This window comes from Ambystoma mexicanum, chromosome 7q, assembly GCF_040938575.1.
Source record: "Ambystoma mexicanum isolate Mex_15411 chromosome 7q, UKY_AmexF1_1, whole genome shotgun sequence".
Taxonomy (NCBI): Eukaryota; Metazoa; Chordata; class Amphibia; order Caudata; family Ambystomatidae; genus Ambystoma; species Ambystoma mexicanum.
In genome coordinates this window covers 80,980,800-81,000,066 of record NC_090941.1, presented here as the reverse complement: position 1 = coordinate 81,000,066, position 19,267 = coordinate 80,980,800, and the positions used below count along the sequence as shown (strand labels likewise).

At 46.3% G+C, this 19,267-nt stretch overlaps 1 long non-coding RNA gene across 1 annotated transcript; it reads right to left on the bottom strand.

Annotated features, from left to right (window-relative positions):
* Positions 1-7,159: 7,159 nt before the first annotated feature.
* On the bottom strand, positions 7,160-7,710 carry LOC138528481 (uncharacterized). The gene is made up of 3 exons (XR_011284155.1): positions 7,616-7,710; positions 7,386-7,500; positions 7,160-7,252 (listed from the first exon to the last, which is right to left on the bottom strand). It is a non-coding gene; the product is annotated as an uncharacterized lncRNA (long non-coding RNA).
* Between the last annotated feature and the right edge of the window lie 11,557 nt (positions 7,711-19,267).

Genomic DNA, 19,267 nt, shown 5'->3' with positions numbered 1-19,267 from the left:
ACATTGTCTGCACAAACATATAGTTACACATTGTTGCTAGTGACAGGTACACCGCGAACTGGGAACGACGATGGTCCCAGGCTTGGGGGCTCGCGAGAGGACCAATCAGAACACGGGGGGACTCATCACTGCCGCCACTAACATTAGCCAATCATCAGGGGTCTTCGTGTAACGATTTTCAAGTATCTAATAGAAGGGACAGCCCAAGTACACCACATGACTCCTTAACCACTAATATTCTTCTCTATATGTATCCTATACTAACCCTACCACTCGAGGAACCAATCCGAAGTGGCAATAGGTTTTTTGCTAACTTTCCCAGGTGACGCAAGTAGCGCATCATACTGCTGTAAAAAGGACCTGCGAGCCCCACTAAGTTTGAGAGTCTGGACGGACGCGTACGATCCAAGACCCATCCCTGCCGTTGTTATAATAAACAGCAGAACCACCTTGCTCCTTGTGTGTATCTCAAACTCATTGAGGGAAGCACGGGAGGAGTTGGGGCTTCCCAGCCCGGAGGTCCGCGGAGATCTGTTTAAGGTCTAACTTTTCAGTTTTTTTTTTTCCCAAGGCCTCTCGTTGCAAGGAGGCCCGGTGGCGTGGCGCCCTCTGCCGCTGCCCCCTTTAGAGGACTACAGGACCATCGCGGAACTGCGAGAAGACCGGACAGCGCAATCCGGATATTGGCCCTCGGGAGCCGGTTGAGAAGTATCCCACCCGCCGTTGGCGAGTGTCCATTCGTGGTCCAGACGAGGGGAGGTGGCGAGCCGCTTGGAGAGGTGCACGCAGTCGAGCGGCCCTGCATCAAGAGAACTTGGTGAGTATGACACACCCAAAAAGCAATGTGAGATTGTGAGGGAGGGGGGAGTTGTAATAAGGGCGGCGGGAGGTGTTATTAAGGTGTGTAGCGAAGATTTGATAAATTAGTGTTGATAGACAAGTGAGTGGTAACGGGACAGGCACGAGGGCCGTCCTCTACTATGTCACGGAAGAAGGGTGGGTGGAGCCAGAAGGCACCACGTGCGGTTGCTCGTAGACACTGATTGGTCTAGATCGTGGCCACCTGTAGAGGGGGTGTGTGTGGCTTTCCTACGAATTGGCGTTTTCGATCAATGAGTAGATGAGGATCCCTATTGATCAAGCAGTGAAACTCGATAGATAGATGACGTTTTCCTGTAGGAGGTAGCTAGATTGTTGCCATGTACGGAAGATAATTGGCTGGTTAAGCCCTCCCCGCGAGGGGCGTGTCACACGTGAGGCGACGCAGCATGCGCAGTCCGATTATAAGAGTGTATTGTTGGTTACCTTGTTCCGGGCGTAACAAGAGGACAGCTGTGGGGTTGACAGGGACAAGCAGTTAAAAATTATTGCGCGCTCTCTTGAAGTGTAAAGATCTTACCGGTAGTAGTTGAAAGAGGTTGGTGACATCACCTGTAGGGCCTTCATAGGACACCTTGACCACATCGCGTTGTTGAAGGGTGGTAGGGAAGTAAACTGAGGACAAGGGCAGTAAGACGGAGGTGAAAGGGGAGGGGTCGCACGGAGACCGCTGGCCACCCCAAATACGGGACAGGTGGAAAGGGGGAAGTGACCGCGCACGGAGAACGCCGGCCACGCTGAGTGAGGTGGAAGAAGGAGGGGAGGAGAAAAAGTGGGATGTCTGTACAAGCACGACAAACAGGGCACGCAGCCGCAGGGGGCTTCGTGCGCCGTGGCCGCAGTGGGCCGTACAAACGGTATCAAGGAAGAAAACAAACAGAGGGAAAGGACTGTATATTTGTAATTGTTATATTTGGTTGTTTTACTTTTAGCGGACGGTCGAAAGCCCCAATCTACAGGGCCAGGTAACGACAGCTGTACTGAAGGGAGCTAAAACACAGTGTAACTATGTCATACGGGTTGGGATCGGGAGGGTGGGAGAACACCCTGACTACTCCCCTCCAGCATATTTTTAAAACACTGTCACCCCATAGGAAAAAACTCATCAAATATAGCATAGAATGGACACAAGGGACAGACAACAAAATGGCAACACCATGGCAGCCTAACGGCAGTTTTGACCCATACGTCCAACACTCACTACTGACACACATACACAACACGTACAAAGGGAAGAAGTTGGCACATCACGTGGAGGTGTTTAATTTGTGGAGGATGTTCCAGGGGTCCCGAACAGGGCCAACCGGAATGTTCACTGTGGAAGGGACGACAGAAGGGAGGGGGAGCGAGGAAACAAAGGAGGGAAAGGAGATTAAGGAGGAAGAAGGAAACGGGGAAAAGGCGACCATTAGCGCACAGTGCGCGGGAAGAGACAGGAAGGGTGATGAAAGGCTTGGCACTGTACATGAAGTAGAAGTAAAGAAGGAAGGGACCGACGACATGCCCCTAGCGAAGGTAGCGAAAAAGGAGGAAGGTGGGTTATATCCTGTGACGGAGCTATGAGAAGCAGCAAGGCAACAACTAACGGCAGCTGAGGGGTACTCGAACCCCACGTACAGCTCACCACCATATACAGCTACAGGTAAATACCCGGGGGGGAGGAGGTGATAAGCACGGTAGGTCTGACTTGCACGAAGGTGCGCACAAAGGGAGGGAAGAACAGCGAAGAACCCATTCCAAACATAGGACAAGACGAGTGGGTAGCAGCGCAGGTGCTCTTAAAGCTGCGGGGGACATTAACAGGAGAAGAAAAAGAGGTGGTGAGGATAATGAATAAGGACGACGCGGGTAGCACTGGAATAAGAGGGGAGGAGAACTACCCGAGAGATGGAGAGCTGTCACAAGAAGAGGAGGAGATGTTGGAGGAACGATTGGCTGAATTAAGGGATGAGCGGAGTGCACTGATTAAGCAGCTCGAGAAAGAGGCACAAGGAAGAAGGAGGGAAAGGAAGGAAAGTAGGGATAAGTTAGAGAGAATGAAGGAGCGAACTGAAGAAAGGAAGAGGGAAGCGGAGAGAATGAAGGCAATAGCAGAAAGGGTATCCCGAGCAGCACAGCGTGACAGGAAAAGAGAGGAGGAAGAGAAAGAAAAGGAAATGGAACTATGAAAGAAGAAAATACTCTCCGAGAGCACCAGGAAATACGAAGAAGGTAAAGTAATAGAAAGCATATTGGAGAGAGAAAGAGAGAAATGGGAAAGGAGGAGAGAGGAAGAAAGGATATTAGAGAAGGTAAGTAGTGAGGTGATGGAGGAATTGAAAAAGAAAAGAGAGGAAATAGGTGGTGAAATAGTGGAAAAGGAGGAAGAGGAAAGAAGAGAGAGGAAAGGGGGAAGTTGGGTAAGAACATATGTGCGTCGGGATACAGAAGTAGCTACAACATCAGCGCAAAGGGGAGCAACTGGTAAAGGAGAACAGGAAGGAACGGATTTAATAGACTTAAAAACGGTGACGATCAGGGGGAAAAGGACAGATTGGGGGTTGTCGCTCCTGGATGAACTTTGCAGCAAAGAAGAAGAGGAAGTGGGGGGAGAAGGAAGAAGCGGTGGTAGGGAGAGCTTAGACAAATTGTACATCACACGCACAAACAGGGAATCACCCTGGGCATGTAAAAAGAAGAAAGAAGTGCAGGGAAGTGAGGAGCAGGAAAGAGAAGTGGCAGAAGGACAAACACGTGCCGGTACACCCGCATCATTATGCCCAACACGCCCACCCACACCCGCTCCTGAACACACCCCATACGCCGGCAGGCTCAGAGACCTCCCAGGACGCAGGCAGGAAGAACGGACGCACACACCTGCAGTAAACAAAGAAAGTAATAGGAGAAGGGGGAGAAATGAAGGAGAAGCTACGACAAGCAGTGGTAATATGGATATGGCAGAATATTTAGTTGACGCAGAGGAAGAGGAGGAGTGCACGGACTCCACCCCGCAACAACTAGGGGGACAGATGGGCTACAATTTAATGCCATTATTGGAGAGGGGAGGGGTTAGACCACAATACGTCCCTTGGAAGCATGCCGATAAGGAGAATATAAAGTGCAGGCTCCCATCACTAAGCGGAGGAGCGGGGAAATGGATATACGAGATGGAAAAACACACCGCAGGACAGAAACTAGCAGTGGGAGACGTGAAGGGTCTATTAATATCGATATTGGGGGACGCGGCAGACGACATTTGGAAGAGGGCAGGATTCCCCGGAGTTACAATAACAAACACATCACACGACGGGGCTCCATTTGCGAACTGCAGGCATGCATTATGGCAAGCCCTGAGGGTGCAGTATCCAGACACATCAGATATAGGAGCAATTACGTCACGCAAGATGCATGAGAGCGAAGATCCTGTTGATTATATCCAGGAGATTCAGGAGAAGTGGCGCATGGAATCTAGAGAGCAATGGGACAAGACACTGGCAATTTCTTACCACATACTAGTACAAGGGCTTCCGGAGGCAGTACAAAGACAACTGAAGAAGATAGTGGGAATGGAAGCTAAGGCCTGGCCGGTAATACAACTAACAATAGTACACCATTGTAGGATGTGGCAAGAAAAGATGAAACAAAAGGAAGGAGATAGGAAAGCAGAGGAGGCAAAATTAGTGCAGAAAAAACTAACTAAGTACCCCATGGAAGGAGCACTAATAACTACACCGACAACAATGACACCAAACCCCACGTAAGTAGTGGCTGCACAAGATCCCCCACAGCTACAAATAGCACCATTACCACAACCACCACAACTTATAACCCAACAGATGCCACCACCCCCACCATACATGGCTCCCACAGGAGGAGGGTACATGCTACCGGGAAATGGACATTATAGCAACACCAGGGGAAGGGGCGGAATGATGAGAGGGAGGGGATATGGCCAACCTGCACCACAGCAAGGGGGAGGATTTCGGAGTACTACCCCAACGGGCAACAAGGGTACCAAGACAATGCAGGGAGTTTCCCATGGCAGGCCAGGGAACCACCTTATGTTGGGTTTGTGGAATGTTAGGACACGTTGCACATGTGTAGAATGAGACCCACCTCACCACTCAGGGGGGAACAAGGACCACAAGGGTCTATGAGGGAGCAGCAAGGTTACCAAGAACTGCAGGGAACACAACAGAGCAACACGCAGCAGCAGTATCACCACAACAACTGTTGCAGACATACTCACCACCGCAGCAGCAGGTGACAATAACACAACAACACCAAGTACAACCAGTACAACAGCTCACTCAAATATAGGACCATAAATTGACCCCCATCGATACACAGCTGTAACAAACACAGTTAGGGAGGGTGTGTCCTTGGTGTGTCCCATCCTATCGATAACACCTAATAGTGCGGAGGAACCATGCATTGAGGTAGCGATAGGTGACAAAAAATTCTCCTTCCTTGTTGACACTGGGGCAACCAGGTCTTGCTTAAGGGAGGGTCGATTTAAAATGTCAGGCGAGGCCATGCACACCCAAGGATTTTCTGGGGCTAGAGGGTTGGTTCCCTTTACTGATAACATCTCCTTATCTATAGGAGATTATGACATGTCTGTCCCACTCCTGTATTCAAGGGAGTCGCCAGTGAACATACTTGGAAGGGACATATTGAGCAGGTTAAATATGACAATCTCCTTCAAGGAGAATGGCATAATTTGCTCCACACCAGAAATAAACATGCTTACTGCACGACAAATACTGCAAGCATACTGTGGCCAGGCAGTAGCTTGAGCTGAGCCTGTGGATGGCGAGCTGTTCCAATATGGAACAGACATGGCATTTGCATGGATGCCAGGAATAGAAGGAAAGATTTGGAGGAGGCCAGCAGCATATTTGTTCAGGCCTGAGACACCAGCTAGTGAACCAGAGGGGAAGGTGATTTCGGTGAGCATCGAGAGCATCATAGCAACTGCTGATTACATCGCAGTACATGTCCAGGACAGGGAAGGGAAAGCATGGAGAGCAGTGATAGCCCTGGTTAAGGGATGCAGGCTCACCCAGGTGTCTGATGAAGAGCTCTTTTCAGAAAACAGGGGAGAAGGAGAGATGGTATTTATGATGAGTGTAGACATCTGGTTAAGAGTAACGTACAAGCAAATAGCACTGAAAATGGCTATGGCACTCGTGGCACCTGCATCTACCCCAGTACCATTCTACAAGGACGATATGGCTAAGGTTCCAGCATCACTGTGGACCACCAGTCCCTATGACGTGGGCTGCATAAAGAGTATTGGAGGAGTAAAAATAAAGCTGAAAAAGGGTGCAATACTACCTAAAGTGAAGCAATACCGACTATCAAAAGAGGCAGATGAGGACATATACGAAACCATAACGGCCCTGATAAATAATGGCATGTTGGTACCATCAGAATAACCATGTAACACAGCTGTGTACCCAGTGCGCAAGGCTAAAGGAGGGTCTTGGCGTTTCATCCAGGACCTCAGGCCCTTGAATTACATTGTAGAGGCAGAATACCCCATAGCAGCAAACCCAGCCACAATACTATATGGAATACCGGCAGAGGCATCACGGTTCACCGTGATTGACCTCAAAAATGCCTTTTTCTTAATACCTCTGCACCCAGATTCACAAGACTTGACAAGCTTCACATACAGGAACACAAAATGGAAACACACAAGGTTATGATATGATATGATATGGCATTTGTAACGCGCCTATACACAAGTGTTTCAAGGCACGACGAGGCAGGGAGGGGGGAACAGGGGGGAAAGACAGACAACGATCCTACTGGGCCAGGTGTCATTCAGATCGCATAATATGTTTAAATAGGTATAAAGAATCCCTATTAACATGAAGACATCCTACTCCACCAACGGGGATATAGATATATGTAATACAATAAAGAGCAAGATGATACGTGTTGTTTGCTTGCCTCCAACCCCCTCACACAGGAACTCTATAAGGTTTTCCAGCATCACTAGTCCTGAAAAAATGGACTGCCTGCTATAACTAATTTACACAAATGTATGACAAGTTTATTATTCAAATAATTCAAACTGAATTTAAACAAAGAACACTACCCTCACCTAACACAGTGTACTAAACATTAAAAAACAAATATAAAACAAATATAAAACATCAGATAACTTATTTATACGACACAGAAGATATCACATAACACACAAAAAAATCTCAATGTGTCACTAAAACAACAAGCATCCCAACATGTTTCTGTTCTTAACTGCCCAGTTCAGGCGAACATTCTTCAGGGCATAAATTTAAAAGCATCCACTAATCTCTTCCACACCGTGTTGAAAGGGTAGATTCAGGCACCCAAGAGGGTAAAAGGAAAACAACCTCCAAGCCTGTAAAAATAAAGGAAAGGAGAAACCTAATGAGTTCCAAAGAGGGAAGGAAGTACTACAAAATGTAAAAGGAGGCATGGCACAGGGATTATGCCACACTCACAAGGGTCCCAAAGGGCACCCGCAGATTTACCTTTAAATGGTGAAACTTCAAAGCACGTCACAGGATGACAAATTTGCTGGTTTCCCTCCAAATGAGAAATCAATACTTCAACAAAGCGTCACAGTCCGCTAGAGTATCGCCACACCTAAGTAAGACAAAACCAATACACAGAGACCACATGCTCTGTTATATCCAGAAATCACACTGGCTTCAATACCACTGCACATAAAATCAAGGCTCCAAATAACAAAGTGAATTACCTCCACAAATGTAGGGATCAAGACTGCAGTTCACGATTCAGTAATGAACAAGTTGAAATGGAAACATCCATACCATCAAGCAATAAAGTACAGAGTCAATCTGAGTACTACTACTCTGAGTAGTTATCTTCACACATTAGATAATGCATGGTCTCCTCACGTGTGTGAAATATAAGCACCCCCTTCTGTTTGCCCCCTAGTGCACGTTGACGGCATGTTGTTAGCTGAGGTTTTGGTAATGCCAGATAAATGGTGTTTACTGTTATGTTCCCATTGCTTTCCAGATTGACTCTGTACTTTATTGCTTGATGGTATGGATGTTTCCATTTCAACTTGTTCATTACTGAATCGTGAACTGCAGTCTTGATCCCTACATTTGTGGAGGTAATTCACTTTGTTATTTGGAGCCTTTATTTTATGTGCAGTGGTATTGAAGCCAGTGTGATTTCTGGATATAACAGAGCATGTGGTCTCTGTGTATTGGTTTTGTCTTACTTAGGTGTGGCGATACTCTAGCGGACTGTGACGCTTTGTTGAAGTATTGATTTCTCATTTGGAGGGAAACCAGCAAATTTGTCATCCTGTGACGTGCTTTGAAGTTTCACCATTTAAAGGTAAATCTGCGGGTGCCCTTTGGGACCCTTGTGAGTGTGGCATAATCCCTGTGCCATGCCTCCTTTTACATTTTGTAGTACTTCCTTCCCTCTTTGGAACTCATTAGGTTTCTCTTTTCCATTATTTTTACAGGCTTGGAGGTTGTTTTCCTTTTACCCTCTTGGGTGCCTGAATCTACCCTTTCAACACGGTGTGGAAGAGATTAGTGGATGCTTTTAAATTTATCCCCTGAAGAATGTTCACCTGAACTGGGCAGTTAAGAACAGAAACATGTTGGGATGCTTGTTGTTTTAGTGACACATTGAGATTTTTTTGTGTGTTATGTGATATCTTCTGTGTCGTATAAATAAGTTATCTGATGTTTTATATTTGTTTATATTTGTTTTTTAATGTTTAGTACACTGTGTTAGGTGAGGGTAGTGTTCTTTCTTTAAATTCAGTTTGAATTATTTGAATAATAAACTTGTCATACATTTGTGTAAATTAGTTATAGCAAACGGTCCATTTTTTCAGGACTAGTGATGCTGGAAAACCTTATAGAGTTCCTGTGTGAGGGGGTTGGAGGCAAGTAAACAACACGTATCATCTTGCTCGTCATTCAGATCGTGCAAGTGCAGGGGTAGGGGGAAGGGAAAAAGTGCAAGGGGAAAGGGAGAGGGGGAAGTGCTGAACAGGGTAAGTAGAACAAAAAATAAATAAATAAATAGGGCCAGCTGGTGGCAAGTGCAAGGTAAGTGCAGACAAGTGCTGGGAGGGGGGGCTGTAGGGATGCAGAGACAGTCCCGCAGTGGACGGGGTTGCCAGGGAGGCAGTGCAAGTGGAGAGTGGCTGGGCCAAGGACCGAGGTCGGTGAGAGTGGCCCAGGTGCAGGTTCAGTGCAGTTTCAATGAAGAATTAGCATGGGAGAGGGAGAGCGAAAGCAGAAGCAAAGAGGAAGGTTTTGAGGTGCTTCCGGAACCGAAGATGGTTCTCCTCAAGTTTCAGGGAGGCAGGAAGGCTATTTAGCACAAGGGTACTGCGAGTCACCCTCAATTTTCAACAGAGTAATACAGATGGATTTGGGAAACATTGAATTGGAAAGTACAGTGCTGCAATATGTTGATGATATAATAATTTGCAGCACAACTGAGGAGAGGTGCAGGGAGGACTCAGTGAAAATGCTGACAGTGTTGGCTGAAAAGGGGTACAAGGTAGACAAGGAAAAGTTACAGTACTGTCAGGAGCAGGTACTATACATTGGTCAACTAATATCCCAGCACGGAAGAAGGATTGCACCACAAAGAGCACAAGCCATATCCAACACGCCACAACCACAAACTGTGAGGGAACTACAGCAGTTCCTGGGCTTATGCAACTACTGTAGAGCATGGGTTTTTGATTACAGCTCATACATAGGACCCCTGCTTGAGGCATTAAGAGAAGCACACAAAGGGGACAAGACATTGGGATGGACAAGAGAAATGAAGGAGGCGTTTGATGAGTTGAAACACGCCATATCCACAGCTCCCGTACTAGCCACCCCAAATTACGAACAGAAATGTTTCATCTTTTCACATTGCAGTAATGAAAGCAGTATTGACTCAGAAAACTAGCATGGGACACAAGCCAATAGCATTCTACAGCGGTCACTTGGACCCTGTTATGCTAGGACATTTCCCTTGCGAACAGGGTCTCGCCGCAGCTGCATTTGCGGTGGAGAAATCATCATCGATAACAATGGGGTGCCCCACCACAATATTTGTGGAGCATGCGCTATTTGCAATTTTGAACAAGCCTAAGTCCACACTGACCACACAGAGGGCGTCAGGTTATGAGATCATCTTATCTAGACCCGAATTGTCAATTGTCAGATGCAGTATCGTAAATCCAGCCAGATTCATAGTGGAAGTTGTTGAGGAAGGTAATTATGCTCACAATTGCACACAGACTATTGAAACATACTCAAGCACAAGGAAAGTAGAGGAGGATGCACTTAAAGGGGGGGAGATTTTGTACATTGATGGTTCGTCAACAATCGACCAAAGTGATGGGATAAGGAGAATGGGGCAGCAGTTGTAAAAATGACAGAAGATTTGATGTATGTCCCGGTAAAATGCGTGCAATTACCGCAGCATTATTCTGCTCAAGCAGCGGAATTGGTTGCACTGATTTTGGCATTAAAGGAAAGTGTTGACAAAAGAGTTACTATATATTCTGACAGCGCATATGTCACATCAACAGTCCACTCCGGGTTGATATAATGGCAGAGAAGGGGGTTTAGAAGAGCTGATGGCACTTCAGTAGAACATGCCATCTTGCAAGCAGAATTGATTGAAGTAATTAATGACCCCCAAGAGATAGCTTTGGTTAAATGCCCGGCACACACTAATGGAGATGACTTTATCCCGAAAGGAAATGAAACAGCAGACGCACATGCCAAGCATGCGGCATATTTTGGTGAATTATGGACCCCCCCAGAATCAGAGAGAGGGAGGGGGAGGGCAATGGCAAGACAAATGATGATGAAGGAAGGGTACACTCATCTCCCTGCAACACAGATAATGGAATTACAGGCAGCCGAACCAATGACAGAAAAGGAACTATGGGTAAAAAGAGGATGTACGATGTACCCAACAGATGCACTGTGGTGTCAAAATAATACCGGAAAAGTGGTCATGCTATTGGCACTGTTGAACACCGCCCTGGCCCAGCTCCATCATCCAGCACATACAGGAAAGGAAATGATTGCAGCACAAATTAGGGAGGCTTGGTTCTGCCCCGAGTTAAATTCTCATGTCACTAATTTCATCAGCAACTGCATCACATGCCAACAGTTTACGGCCGGTCACACGCTGCAAGTGATAAAAGGTACTATACCCCGGCCCGAGGGACCCTTCCTACACCTTCATATTGACTACGTTGATATGATCAAAGTATGTCAAGGACATAGGTATATGATTGTAGTGGTATGTCCATTCTCCAGGTGGATCAAGGCCGGACCCTGCTCGCACGCGGATGCGTTCAGAGCAGCTACATTTTTAGTGAGAGAGGTCTTCCCCAGGTGGGGTGTTTGCAAAGTGCTGCGGTCGGACAACGGCCCACACTTTGCTAATGAAATGTTTCAACACATCACATCCTTTCTGGGTATTAAACATAAATTTGCATGTGCATACCACCCACAGGCCAACAGTGTCTGTGAACGGCTGAACGGCCTATTGAAAGAAGAGATCGCAAAAATTCAACAGACAACTAAAAAGAGCTGGTTGTACTGCCTTCCGCTGGCTCTGTTTGAGCTGAGGAACTGGCCAGGGTCTGATCACCACGTCACTCCCCACGAGGTGGTGACAGGACATCAAATGCGCCTTCCTTTAACGCCAACATTAAGAGCATTTACTGACCATGAAAACACTGCAACTGTTCTTGGTGATGAAATGTATCAATATGTGTCTTCTTTGATTACTAGTGTCACCTTTGTATCTCAACAGCTCGAGCGCACGCGGGGCGGTCGAAGAGTTCTCAACAAGAAGACACCAACAAGGAACAGGAAAAGGAAGGACTATGCACTATTGCAGAAGGCGACCATGTGCTTCTCCGCAACTTCAATAGAACGTGGAACAGCCCACGCTTTACCGGACCACACTTGGTAGAGGAAGTGGCTCCCAGAGCAGTGAAACTGCACGATAAGCGCGCCTGGAATCACCTACATGACGTAAAGCTCTACAAACTTCAGACCCGCCCTAGCGTTGACGACAGGGCCATTGAAAGACCAACGACATCAACAGCGTCGGCTACAGGGAAGGATACATCGACCACCGCTGAGGACAATCGTGTCACTACACTTGACCACCCCCCAGATTCCCCAGACACAACCACTGCCATAGACGTTGGACGCTTGCCCATAGCCCACTCCATGGTCACGAGATCACAAAGTAAACAAACTTCTGCCCAATCCAGACCCAGCCCCCTCCAAGGACACCACCGATTGAAGGACATTGTATAACAAACTTGGATGTTACACACACACATAAAACACTTGTATGTTTTCTCTATTTTTCTCTCGCACATGCAGGTACCGCATTTAATTGTACTGTTTAGAAAGTAAAGTAACTAACAGTGTGCTCTGCCCAGGAGTAGATGCTGCCCGTGGATGATAACACCCCTGAAGCCCTATCACACCAATTTGTATATCATATAAGAAGGCCGAAGTACCTAAAAAGAAGAAGGGTACGCGTATATTACACCGCATTTGTTTTGGCCATAGAACAATCATTTCCCCATCTTCACGAGCACTTACCGGCTCTAAGAGATAGATCACTAAGATTAGCGTGGGAACAGCTCTTCGCCTGGGCACTGAACGATTACTTGATAGGGAGAGCTTAATTAACAAAAACTAACAATAATAACCAGCACATTGAGGATTTTCAGGTGGGCACCTTTAACGTCGCAAGAATAAGCTGCCGGACTGCAGCAAGGTAAGAGAAAAATGCCGGTGAGACTAGCTCTTGTAATAAAACTGATAGGGGTGTTGGTCATCACTGGTCTGTTGGCTGCCTCTATATGGCAGAAAAGTTATGCTATCAATTTTGTGGCTGTACCCAAAACTAACATGCCCCCTCCCACTGCTGCAACAGGTATGATATCAGGTGGTACTAGCAACCCTAAGGGTAAGGGAGGTAGAGTTAAACACAGCACATATACTGACAACAAAGGTAACGATAATTACATAACAGATTCAGCACACGTCTCAAACAACATGTGGTACCAGCACATTACCCAAATAGGTAAGCAGACAACAGAGGATAGCTGCTATATGTGCTCATTGATCCCATACGCCATGAGCGCATCAAGGACATTCGTTGCCACAGAAATACAGGAAAAGGCAGCGCAATGTATAGTATATCTGGCACTATTCCAAACGAGGGGACAATTCCAAGGAACAGTGGTGAGAATGCAGTGGGAAACAAGGGACACATACCCATACGAAAACAACTTCCTCAAGTCATATTTGAGTTACCATAAGAGCAGCTTACTTGCTGAGGCATTCAGATACATGACGAGTGGCCCCGTTAAAGGAGAACCGAAGAAAGTAACGCTAGAATACCTGCCATGTGATTGGTACGCCACTGAAGTTTCAGGTGTGCAGGGATGTTGGGAAAGGCCACTGATAACAAAAACGGGGAAGATATAAATGAACAATGAATGGGAAATAGGGGGGGTTGGGAGCAACATGATAACAAGAGAAAATGTTACCACCATACAGGAACACAACGACAGATGCTGGACGACATTGGGTAAATATGCACCCATGCTGACATGGATGGAGAAGGATGAAGACCCAATAAGCATACTACCGCTGTCCGTACCCAAGCTATGCTACTAACACAAAGGAGATGTGGAGGTGGGATACAACACCAACTGCGGAAGCGTGTTAGAACTACCAGAGGGGGGTGCTGGAACGGCAGTAATAATGGACCACTATTGGGCCTGCGGAGATAAGGCATACCACACCTTGCCTCCGTTGTGGAATGGAATATGCACCATGGTACACATCAATGTACCATCACAAGTAGTGCCCCAAAAACATGTGAACATGGCCAATTTCCCCAAGATGGACGAAGAAAACAAGAGGAAGAGAAGGTCTGTACAATCACAAGAAGGAGAGAACAACAACAACAACAATAACATCCTACCGAGAATGAAAAGACAAGGAGAACCCCTGACAGGAAACTACCTGTGGGGAAGATCGGAAACAGCACTCAATTCCATCCTACCAGAACATAGATTATTCAGCAGGGCTGCAATGTTCTTCTCATCAATAATACACCCAGGACTACAAGCGTATGCAAATGCAAAATGGCTTCAGATTACCCGATGGGAACTAATGATGACGATTAATTCATCAGTAAACGGATTCAACGCCATAAAAGAGGAGTTGCGAGCGCTAAGAATGGTAGCCTTACAAAACAGATATGTACTGGATCTTCTCACGGCTATGGAAGGAGGAGTTTGTGTGAAAATAGGACAATCATGTTGCACATTTACCCCTGCTAACGATGCAGATAATGGAACAATTACTGAAGCAGTATCACAACTGGCCCAGATGGACTCCAAAATGATGGAAGAAAGCAAAGGAGTGAAGAAGGATACTAGTTGGTTTTCTTTGTTATGGTCATCGATGCCATCATGGCTGTCAGATGGACTGAAAGTGATAGTTGGATGCATAATATTAGCTGCAGCAGTATTGATTGTAATAAGGTTCTGGAAAGCCAGGAAAGCACGCACTACAGATTAAATGATCGAAATGGTTGGCATGCACCCCTTTATGCCAACTGATGATGATCAGCACACCGACGTGACAATAAAGGAAAGAGAGAAACTGTGTAAACAGATCATTACCAACCACTTGGATCCACCATCTGTAACGTTGGAGAACCCAAGAAACCCAAGGAGCTATGTTGGAAGATGGGTATACTGCAAACCAGGAGGGAGCTGTGTTTATATGTACTGGTCATTCGAAGACCATGTCAACCACTATGGACACTTGGGTGGAATAACTAAATTATGGAGAGTAAGAGGAGATAAAGAAAAGGATATGTTTGTGGTCGACAAGTCGACCAGAGGGGGGACTGAAGTGGGAGAATGGGAGAACAAGCTCTCCCCAATCTCATCACAACCATGGCCTAGAGGATCGCGGCCCAGGCACCCCCCACGGGACGAGTTCATCTATCTACCAGATGACAAAATACCCTGGTTCCGGAACATAAGGATATGCTCACCAGCCTGCCCGACTGAAGCCGACACCTGCGGCATGGATGAACTCGACTAAGACAACAGCCACAAGCACCCACATCGTTAGAGATACGACCTAGCCAACTGCCAAGAACACATGTGCCACCATGCACACTGGTCACTCATGCACCAGCCTACACAAAGAACATATTTAGTGCTGTGACGTAGGTGACTGACACACCCACTGACGTGCATCATTGTTATTTTTCACATAGGCCTTTTATAGTAATGCAGAAACGCAAGACGCCTGAAGAACTCGCGTATACGCTTGCTGACGCTTCTCCCACCTCTCGCCTTGTGATGACACCATAATGTAGACATAACATTGCTTATGACGCCATGTCAAACCGCGACCTCCGTACCATGGATTATGCATCACCACCCATGAACTAGGCCCGAGTAGGCCGCAAGCAAGAGCCTCCTCATGAAGACTGTATGAGCAAGAATACAAGTGCTGATCACGCAGAACGAGCCCCAGCGAGAGCTCATAGCCAAGGGCACGATGTTGCAACTCGTATGCTACCAGCCGGCGCCAAGGTCACACGTGTAAGAAAAGCCAAGCACACAGAAACGAAATACAACTTTAATGTGCAGAATTCCGCCCCAGCTACGGTCTCTCCGCACGTGACCAAGCCGATCTGACAAGGTACCAGACCCACGAGACAGAAGTCGCCTGGGTCCCACGTCTGGGACACAGGTTGCAACAGCGAAGTGGCAAGATGGACACCTACGGCGATGGGAATGACCTGCTCACAAGCCTATGAGCAGACCCGTACATTGTCTGCACAAACACATAGTTACACATTGTTGCTAGTGACAGGTACATGCCGAGCTGGGAACGACGATGGTCCCAGGCTTGGGGGCTCACGAGAGGACCAATCAGAACACGGGGGGACTCATCACTGCCACCACTAACATTAGCCAATCATCAGGGGTCTTCATGTAACGATTTTCAAGTATCTAATAGAAGGGACAGCCCAAGTATACCACCTGACTCATCCTTAACCACTAATATTCTTCTCTATATGTATCCTATACTAACCATAGCACTCGAGGAACCAATCCGAAGTGGCAATAGGTTTTTTGCTAACTTTCCCAGGTGACGCATGTAGTGCGTCATACTGCTGTAAAAAGGGCCTACGAGCCCCACTAAGTTTGAGAGTCTGGACGGACGCGTACGATCCAAGACCCATCCCTGCCGTTGTTATAATAAACAGCAGAACCACCTTGCTCCTTGTGTGTGTCTCATACTCATTGAGGGAAGCACGGGAGGAGTTGGGGCCTCCCAGCCCGGAGGTCCGCAGACGGCTCAGCTGACCCCGGGATAATCACCCCGACAGTAGTTTTTAGATGTGTTCATGATTATCATGCTGGAATCGGGTTAACCAAATGGTGGATAGGACAACTCCTGTATGTACCAATGGACTCCTAAATCTGCTTACTATTCCCCTCAGCCAATACCTGAATCATGTATTGCCACTGAACATTGCTTACAGAGTGCTTCTGTCTCTTCACCAAATTCATGTGCTTGTTCTTTAGTCTTCTATGGTGTTGGACAAGAATCTGGGGATCTGTCTGCTCCCTACGAGCCGCCCGGATCTCACATCTTAATCTACACTTGGCCTCAACAATCACTTTATCAGAGGTTTCTTAACACCATCCTGCCCCTCCTTAAGTATGACAGGACAGTTGACCATAGGGGTTGCATGAGTAAACCAAGCGATCCACTCTTCAAATTCATCTATAGTCAATTTCAGAAGAGCAGGGATCTCTAAGGCCAGGTTTTCTGTCATGTAGTTACTGATTTTTTCTAGGTTGCGGGCAGTCCAACTGATTCTATTGCCACTGTCTGATTCACAGTCCCCCCACAAGTGGGGAAATCAGCAACCGCACAGGCATTCAATGCAGTTGATAAAACCTACACATCACGGTCACTATTCAAATTGGGGATTACCTCCAGTCTTGTAACAAATTAGGTAAAGTCCCTTGAACAGTAGAAATAGTCTTCAATGCCTTCATACATCCACACTTTCAGGAGAAACCACCTGGAACATCCCTTGCCATTCGCCCTTTCAACATTACCTGTTTCCACTCTTGTAGGAATTCAAACCAACACCTGCACTGCTTGATTACCTTATTCTGCTTTAGAAGACTCTTTGCGCTCATCCATTCATTCACAACTAAATCCCCTGCGTCCCTACAGAAGACATTTAAATCCCCAGCCAGGAAAATGTGGTTGTTTTCAGCAACATACCAATTGGATATAACATCTACGATATTACCAAATATATCCTCAGTATGTTTAACCCCTTTTTGTATTCCCTTAGGAGACAACCAGTACCTTTAAGCTCCAATAATTTCTGACAGCCTTTGGTATTACAACTCATAAAGTTAATTCAATTAAAAGGAGTGGCGTTTCCCAATGTCATATAGCCAGTAATGCCTGGAGGGTCCTAATATGTAACTCTGCAATATTGAGTGCAGATTGGTGGAATGGTGAGGAATGGTATAAGGACTAACTAACAGATTTTCTGCTTTATACATTTAGATAGCAAATAGATTTCTTTGAACATCTCATCGAAAAAGTGAGTCCTGTTGTCTCATCACAGGACATCACATATCCCCCACCGGGGAAATTATTCACGCACTAGGAGTGTTACTGCCAATTTGTCATCGGGGTGAACACAAGGACCTGCCATTGGGAGAATGGACACACAACAACAATTAAATAACCAAGGATACTGCACCGGTTAACCATGTTCACATAATCAATGTGCTTGTGCCAAAAGGGATCTGAGGGGCAGAGCAATGTGGCTTTCAAGGTCCTCAGAGTACCGTCTGTGGTGCACATTTTGCACGTGGCACAATTGGAAATAAAATCATCAACCTGATCCTGAAGGTTTGGAATGAACCACTCCTCATGTAAATCTGCTGCAATGTACGCTTTGGTTGTGTGTGCAGGGTTGTGCTACAGTTCAAGAGCAATTATAAGTAATGCTTGATGCATAAATGGATTCTCTAAATAGTTTGTGTCCATATTAGATCTGTGGGGGACACTGCACACTCTCTCTTTGTCCATAACTCTTTCTCCTGCTAGGGAGCTTGTGCTTGTAATTCAATAAGTTCAGACAGGTGGGTCACACTATTTACTGGTTGTAGTGGCAATTCAACAAAGTGATATTCTGTATTGTCTGGGATATGTGAGTATGGTGCCTCTTTTGCTGCTGTGTCTGCTGCACTGTTGCCAAGAGCAATTGGGTATGTATTATTTATGTGGTCTGCTGTAGGGAATGCTAATGTGTCAATTCATCTGGAAAGAATAGCTGCATGCTTCACTGGTGTGCCATCTTATTTTTTGAACCCTCTCCTACGCCATCTGAATATACCTGAGTGTACTGTAGACAAGACATATGCTGAATCTGAATAGATTGTCATGGGACATCCTAAGGACAATTTTAGTGCTCTGATAAGGGCCACTAGTTCAGCTGCCTGCATAGAATAACTTGATGCTAGGGGCACCTTCGGTAACATTTAATATTCCCCTGACACAAAGCTTGCAACTGCTGCTCCCGTGTGCCTTTGTCCTGTGTTCTGATTGATCGTTGATGAACTCTCAACAAAGATTACCTTTCCATCTGCGAGTGTTTCTTCCTTAAAGTGGATAGTTTCACCTGTAGTGTCTTCATATGTAGTGCAATCATGCGCTATCTAATCTATCTGTATGGACTCTGCAATGAATATTGCTGGATTGACAGTGTGGCATTTGACAATGTGAATGGAGGGGTTGGACAAAATTACCTCATACCCTGATGCTCATTGTGTAGTGAGAGTCAATTTTAAGTGATCCAATATGGCAAAAACTGCATTCTCTACATAGAGAGTGACCAGGCACCCCATGGTGATGCTGAATGATTTCTGTATTGCGAAAGCTGCCGCTGCTGCCAGTGCGTGCTTGCATGGGAAATTAATTTGCATTACTGGGTCTAGAAGCCCACTGTAATAAGCCAGAGGCTTATGTCCCATTGCTATCCATTGGGTGAGGACAGCCGTCACCAATTGGCCATTAGAATGTGAGAATAGGAAGAAATGTTTTTTGTAATCTGGTTTTGCCAAAACTGGTGCAATGCTGATTGCATTTTCAAGCTCCTGAAATGATCGGATCATCTCATCTATCCAAACAATTTGTCCGTTAACTTTCTGTGCTTCCATCAACCTGTGCAATAGGGGTTTAGTGTAAGTAGAATAGTCAAGTATTCATGCTAAACAGTA